Source organism: Ictidomys tridecemlineatus, chromosome 3, assembly GCF_052094955.1.
Source record: "Ictidomys tridecemlineatus isolate mIctTri1 chromosome 3, mIctTri1.hap1, whole genome shotgun sequence".
Classification (NCBI taxonomy): Eukaryota; Metazoa; Chordata; class Mammalia; order Rodentia; family Sciuridae; genus Ictidomys; species Ictidomys tridecemlineatus.
Genome location: NC_135479.1, coordinates 9,862,641 through 9,887,512, shown reverse-complemented (window position 1 = coordinate 9,887,512; position 24,872 = coordinate 9,862,641). Strand labels below are relative to the sequence as shown.

The 24,872-nt window shown below is 36.4% G+C and overlaps 1 long non-coding RNA gene across 1 annotated transcript in view; it reads left to right on the top strand.

Annotated features, from left to right (window-relative positions):
* Nucleotides 1–4,878: 4,878 nt before the first annotated feature.
* The window catches only part of LOC144375992 (uncharacterized), a 62,627-nt gene continuing 42,633 nt past the window's right edge, over nucleotides 4,879–24,872 (top strand). Inside the window, exons 1-2 of the long non-coding RNA XR_013435965.1 lie at nucleotides 4,879–5,468; nucleotides 5,558–5,647. This is a non-coding gene — a long non-coding RNA (uncharacterized LOC144375992). The remainder of the gene's footprint in view (nucleotides 5,469–5,557; nucleotides 5,648–24,872) is intronic.

Sequence of the window (24,872 nt, the reverse complement as noted above, 5' to 3'; positions counted from 1 at the left end):
GATGAATGAACTGGGTGAAAAGGCACATTTCCCTTTGGGGAGAACCAAGTGCAGCAGGTACACAGTGGATGTTCAATAGACTTATGGAGTTTTTTTGGGGAAAATGTATTTAATTCATGCTTATAAATGAAAAAAACTGAGCACTTAGTCTATATGACTAGGAGGATGAAAATACAGATTTTTGCAAAAGTTAAGATAATATTCTGAGGGCTTATGGTCAAATTGCTCTTATTGTGAAAAACACGGAGCTGGAAATTGCATGATTTCTTTGAGGAATGATGTTGCAGAAGAATAACCTGGTTTCAAATTCCAAGATATAGAAACTAAATTTGAGTTTCATGGACATAATGTCATAAAGTGAACTAGATAAAAAAGGGCAAAAATATTGTTAAAAAGATGGGTCTACTTGAAACTCTTTCTACTCTAATTTTCAGAACCAATGGATAATACAAAAAAAAGGCAAAAAGTCCCAAATCCTCATTTATCTGGATTAAATTGGAGAAGTACACATATTTTTAATAAAAGTAAACTATTCTTCTGATTAACTTCAATCAATTTAATTTTCTTTTCTTTTTTTTTTCCATGTAGTATCTAAGATTGCACAGTGATAAATTCCTTAGTGGGTTCTTGGTGAGGCACAGATTACCTTTATTATTTCTAACAGCATAAGGAGAGATAAAATTGGCACTGACAGGCAGCCAAAGGGTAAGATGTAATCAGAGGTAAAATTCCATGAAGATGTTAAGGATATATATTCACTTGTCTGAAAGGAAGGTCCAAAATCAATTTTTCTTCCTGGAAAGAGAAGTTGATTTACCATCACTTTAAACACGATTTTCTACCCTAGGGAGATTATTAATACCCGTTTTACTTTCACTCCCTCTCAATATCAAATTTATACCTTAAACAGGTCAACCTTCAAGTCACCTCAATTGGGATGATCCGGGTAAGCTGCTGAACAGATTTAATCAGCGGGAGCAAAGTGAGTTTACTCCTCTGACCTGCTGCTAAATCTAAAGATTATCTTTCCTGCTTGGCTAGGATCATAACACGGGGTCAACGGGAGGAAGAGCAAAACAGAAGAAAAATGAGTGATTCATAATTCTTCTTTTATCCAATGCTTCAGGTTCTATAGTAAGCTTATCTCATGATGATGAAATTAAGAGAGAGATTTGTTTTTCCGAATTCCTCTTGGGAATCAGATGATAGTTATGTTCGAAAAATATTTTGATTAGTTTTTGAAAGTTGTGTCTAAGACTACTATCTCTTATTAAAGTAAAAAAAAATGTAGCTAAGAAATATTCAAAGGAGAATAACAGTAGTTCATGTACCTATATGGCCACCCTGTTTAATGATGAAGAACTCTGCTTCTCAAAGTTTATACTGCATAGGGAACATCTGGAGATTTGTTAAAAATTCACATTCTGATTCAACATGGCGGTGGTAGACCTAAGAGTTCTCATTTCTCAGAAACTCCTAGGTGTTGCTGATTTTACCAGTCCAAGTGCCACACTGAGTAGCCACTTTAGAGAAATAAGAATTGTAATGCATTCCACTGCTGCCGTGTTTTTTTTTTAAATAAGATCAATGAAAGATAAAAAAAAAAAAAGAGAGAAGTCACAGATTTAATTTTCTCTGCACTTTTGAGATAGTCATGGTAAGAGAGTGAGTTTTCTTGTCTAACTTGTTCTATTAGAAAAGATGCAAGTCAGAGAATTGGGGTAATGCTCACCATAGTTATTAAGGAGGCCCCATGTGTTATATAGGTAACTGAGAAATTTAGGCTGTTGATTTGAGGTTTACCATGGAAAACTCTTCTCTGTGGCTCATACAATATATTCCGTCAAGAGTTCACAGCAAAACTTAGGGGCTGTCTCTCAATATGTGTCTGAGCAGACTTGGGTTGGGAGGGGTGGGGAATCAAGGACACAAGAGTAGACAGGTGAGAAGCCAAATAACATCCGAATGGGAAAAGCAGAAATAATAACTGATATTTATTGAACCATTATTGTTCAATAAATATCAGTTATTTACACACAAGGAAACCTAAGGCCTGGAGAGCTTCAACCTCTACCCAGGCTTTTCAACTCAACTACAAGGTCCAGCACCAGAGTCAGCCTCTTCAGAGCTGAAATATCTATTTTCATTTTCAACTGGACTGAAGAAACTAAAATATCAATCTTCCTTTCTTCCTTCTTCTCTCCCTTCCTGTTGCTATTTTTTTCTTTCTCTTTGTTTCTGTCTCTCTCTTGTGCTATCCCAGTAATTTAAGAGGACAGTACCACTCAAGAATTCATGAGAGCTACTTTCTAATTCATATCTCTCACCTTACATGATATTTTGATCGTCTTTCCTGTGTTTATAATCCACGTGCTAATTGTCCTTCTGTTAGGTGAATTCATGCTTTCAATGAGTACAGTTTCTTAAGGTAAGACAAAGGAAAATGATCGCAAAAGAATTATAGCAAGTTTTCTAGATTAATTCTCTTTTCTACTTTTAAAGATAGGAGGAAAGATTATACTTTCCTCCTATCTTTAAAAGTAGAATATTACCACGAGTCTTGGAGTCTTGGAGCCCCCAAATATCCTTCTCTGAAAGGTCTTCCCTATCCTACATGTTGCATTCATTAGTACATTACTTTTCTTTATATCCTGCACATAAATGTAGGTGTCCCTGAGACAGGTATTTTCCAATTTTTTACTTTACACGAATGACAACATTTTAAATATTGTTTCCTGCAATTTTTGTTTTCTTGTTTCTCTTCCAATCCACTTTACATTTGCAAGATTATTGATGAAACTTGTGTACCTAGAGTCATTTATTTTTTCACCACTGAACAGCATAGCATTCCTATGAATATGATTCAGTTGATTAATCCATTTGCTATTGGAGGACATGAGTACTTGTCCCAGTTTGCTTTGCTTTCATTATTAGAAACGTTTTTCTTAAATCCATGAGTTCCTCCATCTATCTTCTCTCTACTTTGTGTGTCATGTCCGATCCCACTTCATTTCAATAGTTCTCATTCTTGACTACATGTTAGGATCACCTGGGGATATGTTAACAGCCATTGATGCCCATATTGTACTCTCAGCCAAATATATTGGGATCTTATGGTGGGACTGAATAATTAGTATTATGTAAGGTGCTCTGTGTGCTGGCAATGTAGAGAAAGGTTTTATAGCTTTGCTTCATTTCTACCTTATTTAAAAAGAAATATTGCTCTCTTGGTTCAAGCTACATTTAAAATAATTTTCCAGAAAACTATCGTCCAAAATCAAAGCTAAAATCCTCCCTCACAGGCCTGGAAATCTGTCCTCATTAGCTGGTTTTATTTGGAGCTCATTGGATTGCATGCCCATCTATCTGCTCATGCTAAATGTGCCCGGGGTAACATCATTGCTCAATAGACCACTAGGCAGTGGCTTCTTGAAGAAGAAACATTATTTATTCTTGGGACTTTGGGTAACTTTGTAAAACAGAGCTCTTGTTTACCCAGGACCCAAAGGTTAAGACCCAAAATTAGACTTAATACTTTAAATTTTTTGGATCAGAGGTTCGCTATCACAGCTTTTTGCTCTGAAATTAATAATGATTAAACCTGGAGTCCCATCATGTCGGCTGTGAGCATGTGCAAATTGCAGATATACCATTGCTTTGGGGTATTTTTTTTTTTTTTTTGGCCATTAGCCATTTCTTAAAGCAAAACCCTTGATGGAGGATGACTCAGACTCCAAGTAAAATAGAGAATAAGTTGATTTAATGCCTTGAGAAGGAGCTTGTTTTCCAATTATGTAAAATGTAGCCCAATATCCAAGAAAACAATCATCCAACGTGATCTATGGGTTGTAGCTAAACTTACAACACCAGCATAAAAGCATTAGATAAAGAATTACTATTTATATTTTGCAGAGCTCAATAACAAGGACGCAGAAGTAATTTGGAGGAGTAAGCAACCAACATTCTCCACCACGATTACAGCAAAATCTGCCAGCTACATCTTCAGTTCTTTGGAGGGGATTTCATTTATCTTTGTCCCCAGGTCACGTGGTTTCCCCTAAGGGCACTAGTCCATGAATCATTGGTATTAAGATATATTCTTATCCATTTTATCTATTTCAAACTCCTTGAACAACAAGCCAATTTTGTAAAATCAATTTTCATAATTTATTCTTCTCACTAAGAAATATTAGGAGAAAAAGAACTCGTGGGCAAATATAATTAAAACTTAAACCACATCTGCATATAATCATGTGAATTTTGCTGAATATTTAGAGCATTAGGGTTCTGGTACCTTGCCTGGGAGCTTATTCAGGAAACAGTCTATTTTTTCTATTTGATATAAAAGAGTCATCTGATTTCTCAAAATGACATTGATTCTGTCTTTCAAATTCTCTGAGCTTGGAAGTTTGAACATACTACACGAAGGTTGCTTATTTTTAAAAATTGATTTTTGCAATCACAGTGGCATGTTGCATTTGCCTCTTTCCTCTGCAAGGCTATTTGTGTCACCAGAAGTTTAAATAAGCCTAAATTAAAGACATACTTTATGGGCACACATAAACCTATTCTTGGATAAATGGGTTTTGAACCATTTCCAGAATTTTGAGGTCCTGATGAAGATGTGTTGTCAGAGAAACAAAAAAATTAAAATAACTTAGGTAAAGCTGAGGGTTTTTGCTCTCATGTTTGTATTCTCAAGTTGCAAATTAAATGATAGGTTGATTATGAGTATTCTGCCAGTTAAATTGATGGATATCCCAGTTTTTTTTCTTACACTTCTGAATGCCCCAGAATGTTCAAGAAGGATTTAGCTGCTTAGCTTACAGATTTGTTCCCTATAGTTAAGGATAATAATAGGAAAATACAGATGTTAAAATAAAAATAGGAAATAATAGGAAAATATTCTTATGTTTTAACTTGCAAGAGAGGGTTAAATAAAAGTATCAGTCATCATATTGGTTCATGTTTATTTATCTACATAGGAAGTTGAGGATTCAAAATATTTACCAGAGGTGGTAGAAAGAGGGGGTGAATGTATTAAACAAAGAAGTCAAAGCAGCGGTACAATTGCTATTAATTATTTCATTTTTCTTTATTGGATCCTGTAACTATTTCTGGTTGGCACTTTTGGTAAGAAAGAATAAAGAATATTCCACTCTCCTGAGAAACTATTAATTTGTGAATACTAAGACTAAAGGAACCCTCAGGCAGGTTTGCATTTGGAGGCTTTAGAATTTAAATCCCTACCACTGGATGGGAAATATTCTCAGCAACATGAAAGCTAACAACCAATCACTCTGGGCTTCTCCATCCAGTATGCCTAGAGAGCTGCCTCTCTGTTTTCTTTTATGAAGCGCTGTAGAAACAGAAGGCACTGCATGTTAAGCAATGCTTTATGTCAGTTTACTGATGTTTTAGCTTACCACATTGGTGCCATTGAACTAGATCCGGTGGGAAGACAATTAGTAAGTAAAATGCATTATTAGGGTTTGCTTCATATTTTGTGATTAGCTATTATTAAGTTGTTTTTTTAACTGGTTCACTCTCATGGCAGATGTCCTAAGATAAATTGAAGCAACTCAAATGACTATTTCGTTGCCTGTGGCCATAGAGCTCAATTGGCTAGTGGAACATACCAATGCAGGTAAGTGGCAAGTTCAGTTCAAGCACAAGCTTGGTTCTCTTCTTGGCAAAAGGCGCATCCTTTGCCCCTGCTGGACATCTCTCAAATGCAGTCTTTGTTTTTCCTAAGAGAGAATACAAAAGTGACAGTGTGAGGGGATCAGTGTGCATACACTCAAATGTTTACACGCATGCATACACACACAAACACACACACACACCTTAAATTAGATCTACTTTCAGATGGTGAATCAGAGCTATAATCTATTTATGTATGAGAGCACCATTAGTATGTGTCATGCACCATTGGTCTGATTTAATAAACACATTCCATTAAAAACAGAATCCAGCAGACCCTTTTAATTTACTATCCTCAGAAGTCTGACACACCTTAAGTAAACCTGGACTTATTCCTTAAAAGCAAAATAAAATGGAAAACTAAGACTGACTCCAAAAATAATGTATCGATCCTGGCACTAGTACACATGGGTCTTCCTCTAAGCTTTTATTAATGTTAACAACTCAAAAAAAAAAAAAAAAGGTCTTCTTCTCTTGCTTTCTCTTCTGCCTTCCCATTCTTTCTCTTTCTTTCCCTGTTCTTTTTCTTTTCTCTGTTAATGTTTACTACTGACAGTTATTCACAATAGCCAACACACATATTAGTATGTTCTGGGTCCTTTTCTCAGGCTGACTGTATTAATTGATAGAATCCTCATAGCAATATTATGAAACAGATACTATTATTACTACCTTCATTTTACAGTTTAGGAAGGTGACTTCCAGAGAGACTAAGTAATATGGTCAGAATTACATTTTGAGCTAGGTTGGAGCCAAGATGTGAACTAAAGAAATGTGATTCAGGCCAGAGCACATACCACTGACTTCCATTCTTTTGGATATGGATAATTTATGTTACCCTAAAACATGAAAACGTGCTTCTATTAATTAATGTAAAACAAGCTGTGGAAGATAAATTGCGCTTAAAATGCATGTGTGTTTGTTTTTAAATTGTGTTTACATATTACTGTCATTTTAAAAATTATGAGGTCACTTCTAACTCTACAATATTTGATATATACTGTAACTGTTAAAGTGTTATTTGCCAGACCTACTTCAGATAAGAATAATTTAAAAATTACCTTCACTGTTGGCATGGATGAGAAAAAATGTTAATGCCAACTTGAAAAGTTAAGAAGTCTTTGTATAGTAGGTCTTGACTTCCACTGAATAATGTTTCCTCTACATATAATGCAAAAGTAAATTTTAACCTAGACTTTCTGAATTTTTATTGATTTCCTGATTTGTCAGATCCAACTAGACAAGATTTAAATGTAATTCTGCTATTAATTTTAAGAGATCAAAATAGACTGTTCACTTATAAAATTCAATGCTTTATGGTTATCTGGAAAAGCAAACAAATATTAAACTTAAAAGCTGAATTCTAAGCAGACTCTATACACAGGTGGTTTGCTATGTTGATATGCTATCATTTGTCATATAGAAGATAAAATGATATGTAGATAAAATGATGAGTAAGAAAAGTTCTTAGAGGCCTTCCAATCTTGTGTACAATGGAACTGTGGTGTCCATTTGAAACAGCATTCTATTTTTTCATCCAAGAATTAATTGTGTCCAGTGGATTGAAAATTATTCACTTCTTTCCTACACATTGAATCATGTATCCTGGGGGCACAAAACCACTTATTACCAGGAAGGTACTGGTCTTTGAAGTCCACATAATTACAGGAGATGTTCAACTCACACATTTTTCGTGGGCTCTATGCCTTATAATATGAGATGATTATAATTCTCTCTAATTAGCAGAGTGAAAAGGTAGCTTGAAGAATATTTTCCAGTCCTTGATCGGGTGACTCAGTAACCATTGTCAATCTTCCACCATGGTAATTTAATGTCTCTTGAAATGTTATATGCCAAAATGATTAAGTATCATTACAAGGAGAAAATTTTATACAAAGGCAAATACCATTGCAGATCATGTTCCCTCAATTGCAATTAAAAGTGAATGCATTTTAATAGCACTTGGTAGTTTTGTTTGTTATGCACAATGGAGCAGGTGTTCTACGCAGAAAATTTTATCTCCTTTATACCTGGGGCATGTAACCGAAATCACCCTGTTGTCCATATTCTTTGTTGGAGCCTCATTTATTTCGTAAAGCTTTGGAGGGAAATAAAAATAGGCCTATCACGTAACACAACAAGACCAACCTCTTTCATCACAGCCTTGAGTTGTCTGAGCACCTTCACAGATTCCAAATATATTCCCTGGGTGATATTTCCTCTGGAGTCTCATTAGATTGCATTCTGTGTGTTTGCAAACAGGAAGCAACAAGGTTGTGACCTCACAGTCCTCACTCAGAGGCCTCCTCAATTAGCAAAAGGTGTTGGTGTTATTGGGAAATGGACATTGGAGTCATTGCAAGCTCTCTATGCAACAAGGACAAAGGACCTGATTTTTGTATATTAAAGATGACGATTGTTATATTGCTTTTATGCCATCACTTGACAAATAGAGATATTTTTATTAATAACAGAATTCCAATGGTCATGAAAATCAAGCAACCAATAGATGGAAATCATAATTTAAATATAAAGTATCTTGAGTAAATTGAAGAGTAATTTTTTGATACATAAATGACATAGAAAGTCTCATTATATCAGAAAGAATGTGGGCAAAGGCAAAATTTCATAGCATATGCACATTTTCAACGTATTAAGAAAGAAGTGCCTATCTATAAACTGATAAAATCTTCAGTTTTTTGAAAACTACTATGTGCATCATTATATCCATGAAAAACAGATAGAGAGTGCAAGGTGATTCAACACAACAAGGAAGATTTCATTATTTTAACAATGCCAACTTCAATTCTCTACAACCCTAAATAACCTTAACACAATTATTTAGCCAGAAGAAATTTTATATTTGGTTCATTTTAAATTTTCTTTTAGGCGAGCTCTTGTCTAGGTATTTTTGTAGAGAACACTTTGCTTTTGACATTAATAAGACTGTTTGTTAGGCATTGAAAGGCAAGAACAGTCACAGTATTAGTGACTGGATGATTATAAATTACAATAGCTGTCGAGATATTACTAATATTTATTATTCTGTGTTCGTAACTGTATCCCCAATAAAGCACTACACTCCTAAGAACAGTATATTCTCCTTTCTGTAATAAATAATGGCATGCCCTTTCTACAATCTTCTGAGTGTTAAATTCAACAGTGATTATTTTGCCTATCATTAAATTAATCCAAATACGAATCTAGATGGGATTTGGTATTTTAGGCTCTGGTAGAAATTCAGTGTGGCCCAAAATGATTGCTAAAAATTAGCAAAAGTGAACTTTCTCTAAATGTCATCTAGTTCTTCACCTAGTTACATTGATTGAAATTCCACAGTACATGAAAAGGCACAGTCATGGATTTCTTGTTAGTGAGTCAATTTAATATTCAAACACATTCTTTGGGTCTCCTACTCTGACTTTTAATGGCTTAAGTTGCATGTAATATACACAAAAAAAGAATATTGAATTAATCAATTCAATAACTGATTAATGGATTTATCATCTTCTATTGTAAACTTCTAATGGCAAGTACATAGGCGACGTCCACTTGTTTTCTTTACACGTTACAAGTAATCAGTACATGAAGATATTTAGTAGATTCAAAGTTAAAGATGGCAGACCAGAGAAATTTACCATTTCCCAATGTTTCTGTACATTGTAAATGCTATCATTATTCATTTAAAAAGTGTATTATGTATAAAAACTGTGCTAAATTATTAACGTGGACTTTCTGTGTCTCACTGTTAATCTGCAAGACAGTTATTTCTACTTGTTTGTTTTTTATTTCATATTATTTTATTTTCACTGAACTGGGGATGGAACCCAGGGCCTCATGCAGGTGAGGTAAGCATCTACAACTGAGCTTCACCCTCAGATCTGTAATAGTTAATTAATTACCCTGTTTTAGGTATGAGGAAGCTAAAGTGCAGAGAGAATAATAACGTGTTCAAGATCCCATAGATAGGAGGTGGCAAAGCCACACTTAGAGTCATTAGCATATAAATGTCAATCTCATTTTCTTAGTAAGAAAGAAGCTGTACTGTCTGCTATTTCAGTTAAGTTTTCTCAAATTCAATTGCTCTTCTGTGCACTTGACTATCACTCAACAGGCTAGGAAAGTCATAGCATTATTTTTTCAAAAGGAAAAAAAAAAATCCAGGCAGCACAAAATCAGAGAAGGAAGAAATAGAATCCCAATTGAAGACATGGGTTCAAGAGGACTCAGGGACATTGGATGTCAAGGTGAAGAGATCAGCACACAAATCGGCCAATCAAAGGAAGAAAAGCAGGTGCTCTGGGAATTCAGCAATGCTTTGGATAATGGGACTTTCACATATAGATGCAACAAATGCTTAATGCTTTGGAAGGTCAGAAAGACATTTAAATGGGAGCCGGTCATTGTGTAAAATCCAGTGAAGTTGGATGGAGGGTTAAGGGTAATGAGGCATTTTTCTCTGGAGTTACAGGCAAAGGGAGGGAAATAACAGCAACACAGTTATTAGTATGTTCGTAGAAATGGTTTTTTTCTCAGTATTTTCTTAAGTCAGGAAAAGACAGGCCAGCAGATGCTTATCATTTAATCAGCTTATCACTGGAACTGGGACTCACAGTTCCCAGTAGAACTGATCCAAGCTGGATATAAAGGTTGTAAGGTGATCATTTGAGCTCTACTTCTGTAATCATCTCAGTTTGGATAATTCATTTATTTAAACTCTTGGATGACTCCACTTTTAAATTTAAAGTCTATGAAGGAAAAAAAAAAACAAAACAAAACATTATTTTGAGGCTTAGTGGAAATGCTGTTCATCCTATGTTGGGTGACTTAAAGTATAAACCATACCAAATGACATTTCCAGATCCAGAGAACTGACTCGTGGAAATTACTCATTGATAAATTTTAAGATTATGCTGGATTACACTTTGGAATGTGGAGCATGTAGTGCTATATTAAAACGAGGGCAATTCCACTATTGGGGACAAAATTTTCATCTACTTTTGTTTTAGACGATTTTACTGGTCTGCTCAATTATATTTGTGGGATTTATTATGTAAATTATTTTTATCACTTACCTGGAAAGCCCATGCTGTGCCGTCTATAGTTACATAAGGCTTGGAGTGTGGCATTCAGTTATTTCTAATAGTTATGAAAGGGACTTCCATGGGCAAGAAGGGGGGTAGAATTAAGAAGAGGTGGTGCAGAGAGTGTGCAGTTCTTTGTGGCTCTGGTGGATGGACAAGGACAATCTATAGAGATACACAGGGTAACACTGTCCCTCAGCCCTCAGCAAGTATTAAGTAGTCCGATTTCCAGGCTTTCAGAGTGTCACATGAGCTCAGTCATTCCAGGCAAATGAAGCTTTGAAAAGTGGATGATCAATGAAAATCTAGGAAGGTTTCTTTATCCACCTGAATTTTCATGTGCTTCCGAGGTAATATGAGAAGGTACATGGAGGAGATATGGTGTGACCTAAATGTAAAGAACTCTTAGGCTATTGGGGCTGGGCAGGTGACAAGGAAATCACTCGTAAACCAACTTGGGAAAACCAATTACATGGAATTTTCTTTATATAAACAATTTCAGAATGGTAACTGAAGCAAGTTATAGGCAGTGTTTTAAAGAGGAAACAGAAAAAAAAAAAAAACGGAAAGAGCAAAGGAAAGGATTTATGGACATTTGATGTTGAGATAACATTTGGAAACCCAAGCCCTACTGGCTCCTGTAGACTTCCCTGTTAGGAAAAAAAAAATCATTTCAAAATAATCTATTTTAACCCCTAGGGTCAACACTGTGATTGATAGGAATTTAAAAAAAATAACAATAAAAACAAAACTCTTTTCCCAGGCTTATTTTTTTAATGAAGTGAAGCAGTTAGTGAACAAGGAAATCAAAAATTAGAGAAAGCCACATTTATGATCTGTTGATTATTTTCTCTTTGAAAATCCCCTTGTAACCTTGAATGTAGCATATAAATCATTTACAACAGGAAGAGCTTTGTAGAATACACTAACTCTCCTTTCCCAGTCTTTACCTCTGAAAATAACCAGCTAAGTAAAATATTCAGGCCCTTTTTTGCTAGTCTATTATTAGTTCTTAACTGAAGATACCCTTGTGGTGAAAAGTGAATAGGGAATTTTTTTTTTTTTAATTTTATTTTTATTTATTTATTTATTTTTTTTTATTGGTTGTTCAAAACATTACAGAGCTCAAGACATATCATCTTTCATACATTTGACTCAATTGGGTTTTGAACTCCCCAAATACATAATACAGACTCACTTCTGTTACATACTCACATTTTTACATAATGGCATATTAGTGACTGTTGTATTCTGCTACCTTTCCTATCCCCTACTATCCCCCCTCCCCTCCCCTCCCCTCCCAACATCCCTCTCTACCTCCTCTGCTGTTGTTCAATTCTGAGGGCAAGGGGGTGGGGGGAAAAAGGGGAGAGAATTGAACAACAGCAGAGGAGGGAAATTTTTGAAAGCATTCTTCAGAACTGGATTCTGAAATCAAGTGAAGACATCTAGAAAAGCGGTATCTGCAGGTTAATTATGATGATTAGTCATTGAGTGGGCTGAATTGTAGGTGAGGAACCCAGACTGGGATTTCAATGGCAGTTCTTTAACTAGCCAGCTGAGTGTCCTCACAAGCAATTTACCTTATCTGAGCAGCAGTGTTGAGGGCCACGGGATGACGCATGGCATTTTTGCCAGAAGCAGTGGTTGAGAGGTGACGCCAGCGAGCCATTAAGATGATAACTTTGGAGTTCTCACGGAGTTGTGGAGTTCCGGATGAGCTCTCGAGGGGATTCCTGAAGAGTTTGCATTGGTTGGTGAAGTTCTGGTGGAGGGAGTTCCGTTTGGTGTGTGGTGTGTCCCAGAGCAGGCTGCGTGGGTGGCGTTCGGGGGAGTTTGGAAATAAAGTTTGTTCCTGCTTGAGTGGCTCGTGATTTGTGCCCAGACAGACTGCGGCACAGCAGGTTAAGGTGGTGTCTGCATTGCACCATAGCACTGTGATCTTCTGGTGGAGTCTACATTGCACCATAGCACTGTGGTCTTCTGGCAAGCCACTTAATCATGCGGAGGTTTCTCTGCTCTTCTGCTACATGGAGATAGCGACAGTACTTATCCCCAGAGTTGTTTTGTGGATAACTCCAAAAGCACATAGAATAGGAAGTCATCAACAAAGTGGGTCCATAGTTATCCAAGGTAACATAGGTGTGGTTAAATCCTATGCAAACCATCTGCAGTTGTCAACAAGGCTTGAGGGAATTTGACAGGATCATTGTCATCAAAAATGAGGGATGGGGGAGATGAAACCCAAGCGACTGCTCTTTAGATGAAGATTTGGGGAAGGCATCTCTGAGGAGGAGATCTGAGAGCTTAGACCTGAGTAAGAACCTTGTACCAGGGTAGTCACTCTGCCAGTGACTAACATAAGTAACAATAATGAACCATTATGATTAGTCCCTCAGATCTTAAACGCAAAAAGACAAAAACAAAAATACGTTTTGTTCAGAGTGTGAGTGGGAGAAGAGGGTAACTAGACAGCATTTAACAATGGAAACTATGAATATTCTTTAACACACACTCTAGTTTCTAGAAAATTGCCTGAAGACATAGTAGAACAGATGCTCAAATATGTAGATGGAAATGATCATGACAGTATTTATTTATTATTAATCTTTTTGACTTTACTTTTAACCATTAAAAGCTATTTATATATTAAAGTTGTTGATATTAAAAAAAGTTGCAAACAACCTAAAAGTTCATTGATATAGATGGTTGGTTAAATAAATTATGATAATTACATGCAACACATCCATGACAAATATAGGTAGTCAGTATGCTGTTATCATTTCCTTAGGTAGAGGAGGTTGGATAATTATTGTCTTGACACACATAGCATCAAATAATTGATTCATTATTGTTGTTCTGCTTAGTAGCCATTTTGACTTCTTATCAGGGAGAAAGTGTAAACTTGTGGGTTTGACTTGTCTGTACATCCCACCTTAATATTTGCTATCACAGAACCAAGTTGCTCTCCCTGAACTTGTTTTTGACCATTTTTGTGTTCCAAATTGCTCTCTGGAAAAAAAAAAAAATATTTGATGTACTTTTTCTGGAGCCAGTGGCCAGGATATTTGTTTTTATTTATTTATTTGTTTGTTTTTCCTTTCCTTTTTACAAGTAAGCCCTGAGCTCCTGGAGCGAGTCATTTGCCAAAGAATCCTTATACCATGGCACAGAGCTGGGTGGCTACATTTTCCCATGAGGGTCATACACAGTATCTGCACTTGAATCCATGACATTCCATGATAATTGGGCCAATAGTCTTCAACTCTGCTGTTCAATTCAGCACACATCATGGGTCAGCTCAGTGCCCAGGATGAAGTTGTCATAAAGATGCATGAAATAATGACCCCTGTCTTCCAAGGTTTTCCAATTAAATGGGATGTATGTTTGATATATGAAGCAAAGGAACTTTTTCAGAATGTCAGGTGGGACTAAAATCACAATATTCCATTGTGTATATATGCCACATTTTTTTTTTATCCATTCATCCACTTAAGGGCATCTAGTTGGCTCCACAGTTTAGCTATTGTGAATTGTGCTGTTATAAACATTGATGTGGCTGTGTCCCTGTAGTATGTTCTTTTTAAGTCCTTTGTGTATAGTCCAAGCAGAGGGATAGCTGGGTCAAATAGTGGCTCCATTCCCAGATTTCCAAGGAATCTCCATACTGCTTTCCATATTGGCAACACCATATTGCAGTCCCACCAACAGTATATGACTGTACCTTTTTCCCCACATCCTCGCCAACACTTATTGTTGTTTGTCTTCATAATAGCTGCTATTCTGACTGGAGTGAGATATCTTAGAGTAGTTTTGATTTGCATTTCTCCAATTGCTAGAGATGATGACCATTTTTTTCATATATTTGTTGATTGATTTTATATCCAAGAGAATAAAATCATGGCCTTTGCAGGTAAATGGATAGCATTGGAGAAGATAATGCTAAGTGAAGTTAGCCAATCCCCCCCTCCCAAAAAAATTGCCAAATGTTTTCTCTGATATAAGGAGGCGACTCATAGTGGGGTAGGGAAGGGGAACATGGTAGAAATAGATTGAATTCTAGATAGGGAAGAGAGGTGGAAGGGAAAAGGAGGAGGCAGGGGATTAGCAAGGATGGTGAAATGTGATGGACATCATTATCCAAAGTACATGTATGAAGACATGAATTGGGTGTCAACCTACTTTATATACAGAGATATGAAAAATTATGGTATATATGTGTAATAAGAATTGTAATGAAAAAGTACATGTATAAAGACATTAATTTCCATGAGCATACTTTATATACAAAGATATGAAAAACTATGTGTAATATTTGATTCTTGGTTTTCTATTAAGTACAACTGAATTTGTGTATTGAAAAATAGCACAGAGATCTCTTGGCTCCCCTTGCAATACTTGGTCTGAGGAATTTGGCTCAGTGAAGAGTTTCCTGAGAGGAATCAGCAATTGTTTCTTGATCAATGCATGAGTTCTTAAATGACAAATTAAGCCATATCAATGAGGATGAACTTCACTACAATTTTAATATAATTTTCTAACCTTAGCGTCCCAGAGCATCTCACGTAATTAACATTTTAATACCTTAGCCACATACTTCCTTAATTTTCATATTTACAAATAAACTTTATCTCTGAGAACTGCAAATAGGGAAATTAAAGAACCTCAGCTAAGGCATAGGCAAAGTCTGTTACTTTCTCTTTATGCCACAATTTGGATGTTGTTATGATATTAAACTCCTCCATTTATGGCTTCTTAATTTCCACTATCCATTATACCTATACTTACTCTTTCCTCCTAGTTATTCTCAACACTCACTCTCTGGTCCCATCTCACCATGATCCTCAGCCCCCTTGAATCCTCTTATCAACCCTCTTAATTCTGCTTCTTCTTCAATGTTGCTAAAACTTGATGATATATCACATTGTTAAAACATAGATCAATAATTACTTGTTTTATTGACTTCTCAATTCTCATCAGTGAATACTATTGATATCTGAAGTTTCTTCTGTCACTCCAGAGCTCCTGAATACCTTTCAGGAAATTTATTCAAACAAGCAAACATGAGCCATAGCCAATGGTGGGTACATCTGAAACATCATTTCAGATGTACCCACCATTGCTAGGCTGTGTCTCATCCACTTATTTCTCTCATTACCTTAAAAGCCCTCTGACCCTCTGATATTTTACAATTCTCTAAAACATCATAGTGGGGTAGGGAGGGGGATCATGGGAGAAATAGATGAATTCTAGATAGGGAAGAGGGGTGGAAGGGAAAAGGAGGAGGCAGGGGATTAGCAAGGATGGTGGAACATCCTTTTCAGCCCAAAGACACAAGTAACCTGGACTATGGATCACGGGGATTGGAGAAAGTTCACTCCTACCTGCCTCTTTGATTCCCAGTTCTATGTGTTGCAGATTTCAGGGACATAGAAACACAGGACAGTTTTTAAAAGAAAAAAACTGTACCTTAAAAGTAAAACTGCCTTTTACTGATAAGTGACCTTAGCTCCTCCTTTCAGGGACCATTCTTATATTCTCATCAACAGGTGCAATTTAACCGTATACACAACAGTGCCCAGGACCACATTAGACGGGGCTATAAAAAATGCTTTAATTTTAACACATTTTTAAATCAGAAGAAACAAATAAATATAATAACAATGAATACATAACATTGAATAGTGTCTGTACTATATTGAAGTCTATATCAACAAAATAATTATGATTAAGTACACATCTATGTAAGTGTTTCTAAAATTTGAACTGGGAAAAATGGGCCTAGAGCTAGCTCAGGACAATCATATTGTGGTCCTTCACATCTGACTGGAAGCTTCTGGGCTGCATGGTATATAGAAGGGAAATGGATGTTATTATGGTTTGGATCTGGAATGTTCCCCAGAGGCTCACGGGTTGCAGTCTTTGTCTCCAGTGCAGCAATGTTCAGAGGAAGAGATTAGACCAGGAGAGCTCTACCTTCATCAATGGATTCATCTATTGATGGATTCACAATTTGATGGCGTTTTGGAGTTGTAGAACTGTAGGAGGTGAGTTGGTTGGAGGAAGTCGGTTAAATATCCTAGAAAAGTATATTTTATTCCTACTCCCTCTCCTCTGCTTCCTGGCTGTCATAAGGTGAGCAGTTTTTTTCCACCACAGCCTTGTGCCATGATATCTCATCTCACCTCAGGCCCAAAGCAACAAAGCCAGACAAACACGGTCTGAAACTGTGAGTCAGAAGAGATCTTTCCTCCTCTGAGTTGTTTTTTTTCTCAAGTATTTTGTCACAGTGATGAAAAACGGGCACAGATCATGGGGCTTTATAGCCAATGTCACATCTCCTTTGCCATAAAATAACATACTGTAATCTGACACGATGCAATTGAAGGTACCATATCAATAAATAGAATATTCTGTGTGCCCCAGATAGCAGTGCTGAACAATTAATTCTGGGGAACAAGAGAGTTTGCCTTTTGTGCCTATAACTTAGAATGTAAAACTACAAATATGAATTGATTCTAGTAGCAAGTTGGTCTCCCCAAGGGACAATTCCACATTGCAGCTATGAACAATTTGTGCAACTGCAAGAATATCAGTCTTGGTGAGAAGAAAACAAATCACATTGCTATGAAAATAGCCTCCGTCCTTGCTCTTGCTGTGATTGCATTTTTCAGCAATTTGTGCAAGTATTGAACTAATCGAGGTTAGGGATTTGCCGCCCTATACTACCGCTCCTGGTTGCCATTGATTTGTTGTAGCTGGACTCCACATTCTTTGCCCAACCCAAGAGATCCATCCACATATCCACATACTCCAAACATTTCTTTAATTTTCTAACTTTGTACCTTACAGACACCTACTGAAGCAGCTAAGCCATTTGCCAGTGCCCAGATAGCTACATATGTCCTTACTTTAGGCCAGATGTTGGTCCATACTAAATTAATGACCAGGTGTGCATCTCAAGTGTGTGTGTTTGGAAGATTTCACTTCATCACTGTCTTTCACAAAGTCCACATACTGGGTTATTTCCAGAGTTTGTTTGAGTTAGATCTGAAATTGTCTTCCTCCATCAACAAGGTCATAGAGATGAGCCAAGGTAAGGGCATTAGTGCAGAACTTTTAGGTGTCATGGGGGCATGAGAAACTTATTCATGTAATTGACTTGTGCCTTCTGGAATATCCCAGTAGCAATTCCGAATGTGCCTCTTCAACTTGCTATATGTTTCTGTGGTGTCTGAAACATCTTGTGTCCTTTTGAGCTTCTCAAGACGAATAGTTCCTGTACTACAGACGCAGGGTGCTTCATAGTTAGGTGTTCAGTTCCTAACAAGGGCCAGAACAAGCTGTGTGACTGACTTTTATCCAGCGAGTAGTTCTCTGCTGAATATAGCATGACCTTGCTCCAGAGATCTATGGTTTTCCCAGTCATATGCTAGAGGTGAACTTGTGCTGTCTTGTGAAAGCCAATGTGTGCAACTCTTGCCAACTGCTCTTTGAAGGACATCATGTTGATAATTTGACATTGGCCCTGACAGGATTATCTACATGATGAACATTGGCAAACATTACCAAAAAGACTTTTGCTTTTGTTCATACAGCCTTGTGCCGGTGTGCCAGTGGTTTTGCCTAAGACTCTGATTGCTGCGTTCCAGAGAAACCTCAGTGTTATTTCTGTGATGTTCACATCTCTGCCCTCTATTGAGTGGTACAGTTCCAGAATCCCCTCCCAAGAATTACTTTCTACCTCTATTTCTAATATTCACTCTCATAGTTTGGGTTTCCTAAGAATCTAACCCTGAGACAAAGATTATTGGACAGGTAAGGTAGTTACAAGGACCTCTGATGGGAGAGGGGGAATACAAATCCAAAAGGGAAGAAAATCAATAAATGGTGTGTTCTCAGCCTATCACCACCCGGGGAGAGTGGAGAAGAGTACTTCTGGGGAGTATTTCTAAATATATCAGACATGCTTTCAAGTTTTCCCAACTTGGAACAGGCATATGGATATAGTGGACCGATTCCCTGTGAATCACTGGTTAATCACTGCTTTTGGAAACTTCCACCTTACCTTGTACACAGTCAGATCATATATCCTGCGCCAGAAATAAACCCTGGGGCAAAAATTCACAGGTGTTTACAGTAAATAGCCTTTGATGAATAAAGGTGAATTCTGAGAGTATTTGAAGGCAGGAACAATATTTATGACAGGAAGCAACCCATTTATTTTTTCATGTACGTTTCTTTTACATATTTGGCAGATAATTTTCATTCAGTTCCTACAAACCTAAATTAAGCCCTTGGGAACCTGAGAAAAGGGAAATCTACCTAAAACAAAAAGAACAATGTGTCAAACAATACAGGCTCTCTCGTGGGAGAAAACCGTAGTCACACAAAGCACAGGACAACCCTGGTGGCAAGAAAAGTGGCCTTCCACAGACTCTGTACCCAAAGAATCACTTCGTCTTAAGGAATGAATTTCAGGCTGTGATAATGGAACCATGGGAAAAAGGTTTAAGAACTAAAACTCCCCCGGAAAGGGGTCTGGATTTAGCTCAGAGAACTTCCCTTCCAAACAAATGACCCGTACTAACAAAAAGAGAAAAAAAGAAGAGCAAAGTCCCTTGGTATTTATTATTTGAATCTTGGAGGTTTTGGTTAAGAATATCAAGGATTAAAACATAAAACTTTAGGTGCGGTATCTTCACAAACAGCAAAGGTTCGATGTTAAAAAGTAAACCAGAATTTTGTGATGTTTTTTTTTTCTTTTAAATTAGTATATGTTCTTCAAAAACATTTTAGGTGTATGAGTGTACACACATGTACACTTGCGTGTGACTGAGTGTGTCAGAGAAGGAAAATAGAAGTGCTGGGAAGACTATTGTATTTCCTCAGAGGATTCTTTGAAAGATTTCCAATTTTTTTAATTTAGGGAATTATTCTTTTAAATGTTCAGTTGATATGCTGGATCTATCTTGTCAGTTCTCGGCATTGAATTTTTTCTGATGATCATTTTCTTTGGTTACCAAAGGAATCTGTGGATCCTGCTTTCTAGTTGATTTTTTTTAAAGATATTTAACAACTCAATTCTCCTCTCTGTTGCTTTCAATAGCATTGTCTATGTTATTGACAGAATTATCTCTGCACTTTGAATTCCTCTTAGGGACTCATCTGTCAGGGAGATGAACCTAGAGAAAGTCAACTGCTATGACTCCAAAAGGTTTCTGAAGGAGCAATACCTAAATCATTCCACACATCTTCACATGAAGATTATGGCAGGAGATGAAATGATATTTTCCGGCAGTAAGATTTTTTTTTTTTTCCTGGCAGAAAAACTTGCTGAGCAAAGACCTAGAGAGTGAAAGTATGTGTCATTTAGGGGAAGTCCAGTTTCACCTGCAGCAATAGCATTACAAAGAGAAGTAAAGAAAGCAAGATGAGAAAGACGACTTGAGACAAAAGAGTATGAAGAAACTTGAATATAAGATGTGGTGGAAAATAAGACTATAGACCCAAATTTAAAATAAACAGGGGTTCTGGTGAACAAAGGTGGGTTGATTCTACCCCCTTAGTTCCTTAAAATGACAAAAGGCCAGTTCCACCATATACACAATTACACCCTAAAACCTGTTCAGGACTTGGATTATGATATTCATATAGGGGTGTCCTTCAAATTATAGGTTGTCAGTCTTCAAAAAGTCCCATTTAGGGATTCTGAAATATGCATTTTTAAGATATCACTGTACTTTTCCAATTTATTGAAAACATAGTCAGTACCCTTGCAATCTTCTAAGACACTGGGGTGTTTTCTATACCTAGGAAGTTACATTTCATTTTTTTCTGGCTTTTATTGTACTTAATTATTCACAAAGAGTAAAGAATGATACTTCATATTTGAAGCTTCATTGGTAGCCATCATTATTCATATCTACTATCACATCCCTGGGATTTTTTGAATGGCCCTGATATGATACACCTTAGTCAAAACAATAACATAGATATGTGAATTCAACATTTCCACAGATGTTCCTCATTGTGATATTATAACTAGCTTGTGTGATTCACATGAAAACAAATTTCAGCCTCTAGAGCAACTAATCCAGATAAACCCGGTAAGTTCACTGTGGATGCAGAAATAGGTAATCGTTTTAAGAGAAAGATATCTCTGAGCCCGTATCTTCTCATGGAAACTTTCTAAGGTATAAAAATAAAACAAGCCAATAGCATTATAGAAAATGTGATATCCAAATAGAATTGTTTATAAATAGAATGTTTTGCAAAGTTTCCATTAGACATCAGCTGTTCTTTAACCATTTGCATTCTGACATTTTCCAGCCCACTAGCTAAATTAAGGCTTAGGAAAAAATTACCTATGCATTGTATTTGGAGGTGGCTGTTTATCTATTTTTAAATGCTCTGGACATGTGACAACAGTTCACTTAAAACATATCAAAAGATATTCAACCCTAACCCCAGCCACTTAGTGAGGCTCTAAGCAACTTAGTGAGACACTGTCTAAAATAAATAAATAAATAAATATATATATATTTTTTAAGGCTGGAGATGTGGCTCAGTGCTTAAGCATCGCTGGGATCAAATCCCTTGTACAAAACAGAAAAGAAAAGATAGTCATTCCCAGAAACACACACAACACATAAAGATAGGTGAATATGAGAAAGAATATGAAATAGTTTTTTTTCTTCTGCTTTTATGTGAAGAAAAGAACATGCTTGTTCTTCCAAGTCTTTTTAGGTGAATGTGTTCTCCTGATCTAGTTAACCAGAGCACCCCGTTTACACTCCAAAGTGTCCCACTTTACACAATGAACTCTGCAATCATCCAGAGTGTCAGACAACATATCTGTGAGTCATTATAGCAGCCAGAAGAAGCTGGGCTAGAAATCCTTGAATAAATTGTCTAGCACAGAGAATGCCATTCAGTTAAAACCAGATTTCAGGACAATTGGAATGATGGAACCTGTTCTGTCTGCCCAAAGAGCAGTATCACTACTTTAAAATTAGATATGTTTTTTTCTTTCTCTGCCTACCTAAATCTCTCTTTCTTTCCCCATCCTGACTCCCTGCTTAGTTATAGTGTGCTATACAACAGTGGTTGAGCTTGTGTAAATATAATCTGATAAATATAATAAGCCTAGCTACAGTGGAAGCCAAGCTACATTCTTAAATATAAAAATGTGAAATGTAGATCCAATTCTCTGTCATGAATGCTTTTCCAATTTCTCCTTCCTAGGGACACCCAAACACTCAGCAAATACAGGTAGTTGTAATGAGATTTAATTTTCTGGCCATGGATGTCCAAGGTCAAAAGAAGAGTTATTTATATCTAAAAGTATATTAATGTTGTGTTTTTACACTAATTTAAATGACTATTTATACTTGTACACCAGTGTACACCCACATATTCTCCACAAGCAAAATGCCTGACATTTCCCATAATTTTAATGATAGTAATTTTTCAAAATCATGCAATTTGTGTTTTATATCATGTTCTCTTACTAGATACTTTGATCTTGTTCTTGGCATTTGCTGTACTGATTCTGGATTTAATGAGCAGGACTCACTGCATATGAAGTGCTCAGAGTTGAACCCAGCAATGCTGAAAAAATTCAAACTTGGTGTCAGAAACGTAAAATAAAATTTTGAAAGCCCAAGATGTGCTCAGTCTCCATTCTTCCACCAATCCCAGCAAAGATTTCATCTTTTAAAGTACACTTAAAATGAGCCTTTAATAAGGCCCTTGATGAGTGAGAAGAACACAAAGACTAGGCTGGAATAGCTGAGTTCCCACCCCACAGCTCCAGATCTGCCACCTGCTCTTGAAAATATTTTTTTTTAATGTCTCTCAAGGTCACCTGTAGAAGGGTTTGAATGAACCATCAATATAAAGCTCTCTGTACATTGCCTCACGTACAACTCTGCAAGTGAGGAATCATCTTTGTAAAATATATTTGAATAGAGAGAGACTCCCCAACCCCCACTCCTACTTGGAAGGAACTGAACCCAGGGGCAGTTTACCACTGAGCCACTTCCCCAGCCCTTTTTATTTTTGTTTTCAGACAGGGTCTCTTAAAGTTGTCAAGGACCTGGTTGAATTCTTGTGACTGGTTTCAAGCTTACAATCCTCCTGCCTCTGCCTCTCCTGGTCACTCTGATTACAGGCTTATTACCACCACACCTAAGACCCCATCCTTCTTATTTCAACAGGGCTCCTAACTGTATTTGCTAAAGAAACTTGTAATAAAAAGAATAATTAAAGTTTTTCACTCATTCACTCTTTTTTAGTCACTTTTTTTTTTTTTAACCTGGAAGGTCATCAGATCAATCCCCACTGATCCTCTAATTTCCACCGGCACACAGTTTTAAACTGGTCGACATGTCCTTCCCTCAGTAGCTTAGTAGACAAATTGGTAGTTCCCTAAAACTATTTCTATTTTCTCAGACATCTGCTTTTCCTATAATCATAATTATCTTCGTTGGGCATATTTGAATGTGACCTTGGCTTTGGGAAAGCAGATTTCAAAATGTTCATAGAGAAAAAATAAGTATGATCCCATGGCAGAGAAATCCTTTTATTTTTAACAGAGAGAGAGATGTGATTCTGACTTTTAAGTCCCAAATAATTCCTATGAAAATGAATTAAGGATAGAATGAATGCTCATCATCGTTGCTAAATACATCACAATTTTTTTTTAAAAAATATGCCAAGCACAGTCTAATCTCATACATGAAAAAGGACAAAATTGAAAGGGTAGAGATTAAATTTAATCAGGAAGAAGTCCTAAAAGATTCATAAGGTTCTTTAGAGAAATAAGAAGACATTATAGGCATTGATTAGAAACTGGTGCCAACTCACAAGTGGTAGAGAGCAGGCAGAACTGGATTTTACTTTTGGCACTTTAAGCAAAAAAACAGTAGTTAAATAAAATGGAAGGTACAGAAAGAAATTTGAAACACCTGAGGTGAGGATATAGTAATTGCTAATTTGTTTTAATTAAAGTATTTTCTTAGACCCCTCATGATAATTTTAATAGGAATAATACCAAACACATTGAATTGGGGTCTGCCAAGCCCTGTTCTAAAGGGTTGTAGTCCTCATTACACTCTCTAGAAGTCTGTTTTACCTATTACTATTCCAAGTAAACTTTTGAAGAAACTCAGATGCAGAAATGATAAACAACTGCAGCTTACCCAAGTTTCTATACTTAGAGTATGTCCAAGCTGAGTCAAGTATAGGGCTCTAAATTCTAGAAGGAGAAAATGGAATTTCCCACCTGTTGTTATTTTTCCATGAATGGAAACTATTCTCAGAGTTTTTCTCAGCAGACTTTTCCAGAATTGATTCTTCTTGGCACTTGGCAAGAAAGATAAGACCACCATGATGGCTTAGACTAAATAAAATTTCCCTTGGAGCAATGGAGGAGCCCAGTACCCCTTCAAGGATGCACTGTCTCAGGAAGTGAACAAGATGGAGAGTGCACAGCAAGAGAGGAGGAAGAGAACCCATAACAGACTATACTTGTTATTTTCAACAGCAAGAAGTACATTTAGTATTCTAGAATCCAATAGAAGCAGAAAAATAGAAGTAAAATGAAGAACTTTTTAATTTCAGGTAAATATTTCTTTAGCACAGGAATGAAGAATTGTTTTAAAATCTCTCCAATGTTAACACTATGAAAAGTTTTATCAGGCTGAGTTACTTAAATTTATATTTTCAAAATTTGTACATTCATATTCTCTTCTTATAATTCTAGTTTGTAAAATGTTTATGTTTAAATGGTTGTAATACTCACTAACAACTCTTTATCATTTCTGAGTTATTTATATTAATAATCACTTGATTGGTTGGATTCATCAATATGTTATTCTCATTCTCATATTGAATTCCATTTTGTACTTTATTTCTAAAGCTCTTGCTTTTTAGATTGTTTGAATTTCCTTTGGAACTCTCTGGGTTCTTTTCTTGGATTTTGCTTTTTTAATGGAGTGTACTTCTCTTTCATGGGAAGTTCCTTATCATTCCCCGAAGGGCCTGAAATTATCCTCCTTAAATAAAGACAGATGCATAGTA